Source organism: Oncorhynchus gorbuscha, unplaced genomic scaffold, assembly GCF_021184085.1.
Source record: "Oncorhynchus gorbuscha isolate QuinsamMale2020 ecotype Even-year unplaced genomic scaffold, OgorEven_v1.0 Un_scaffold_2869, whole genome shotgun sequence".
Classification (NCBI taxonomy): domain Eukaryota; kingdom Metazoa; phylum Chordata; class Actinopteri; order Salmoniformes; family Salmonidae; genus Oncorhynchus; species Oncorhynchus gorbuscha.
Window position 1 is genome coordinate 6,735 of NW_025747264.1, and position 766 is coordinate 7,500.

At 48.7% G+C, this 766-nt stretch overlaps 1 protein-coding gene across 1 annotated transcript in view; it reads right to left on the reverse strand.

The window, feature by feature from the left end:
• Positions 1-290: 290 nt before the first annotated feature.
• Positions 291-766, reverse strand: part of cpsf4 (cleavage and polyadenylation specific factor 4) — a 12,830-nt gene continuing 12,354 nt past the window's right edge. Inside the window, exon 8 of the mRNA XM_046339562.1 lies at positions 291-766. This exon is cut by the window's right edge and continues 95 nt beyond it. The gene's annotated coding sequence lies outside the window, so the exon portion shown is untranslated.

Below are 766 nucleotides of genomic sequence, written 5' to 3' on the forward strand. Positions count from 1 at the left end.
AGCAGGTCTGTCTGTCCGATCTAGAAGCAGGTCTGTCTGTCCGATCTAGAAGCAGGTCTGTCTGTCCGATCTAGAAGCAGGTCTGCCTGTCCGATCTAGAAGCAGGTCTGCCTGTCCGATCTAGAAGCAGGTCTGTCTGTCCGATCTAGAAGCAGGTCTGTCTGTCCGATCTAGAAGCAGGTCTGTCTGTCCGATCTAGAAGCAGGTCTGTCTGTCCGATCTAGAAGCAGGTCTGTCTGTCCGATCTAGAAGCAGGTCTGTCTGTCCGATCTAGAAACAGGTCTGTCCAATCTAGAAACAGGTCTGTCTGTCCGATCTAGAAACAGGTCTGTCTGTCCGATCTAGAAACAGGTCTGTCTGTCCGATCTAGAAACAGGTCTGTCTGTCCGATCTAGAAACAGGTCTGTCTGTCCAATCTAGAAACAGGTCTGTCTGTCCAATCTAGAAACAGGTCTGTCTGTCCAATCTAGAAACAGGTCTGTCTGTCCAATCTAGAAACAGGTCTGTCTGTCCAATCTAGAAACAGGTCTGTCTGTCCAATCTAGAAACAGGTCTGTCTGTCCAATCTAGAAACAGGTCTGTCTGTCCAATCTAGAAACAGGTCTGTCTGTCCGATCTAGAAACAGGTCTGTCTGTCCAATCTAGAAACAGGTCTGTCTGTCCAGAGGTCCAGGGTTCCTGACGACTCAGCGAAGGACTTGGAAGTTTTCAAAATAGCATCTCAATCTACAGACGTTGTGCTCTGCTCTCCATTGCCTTCCAGCTG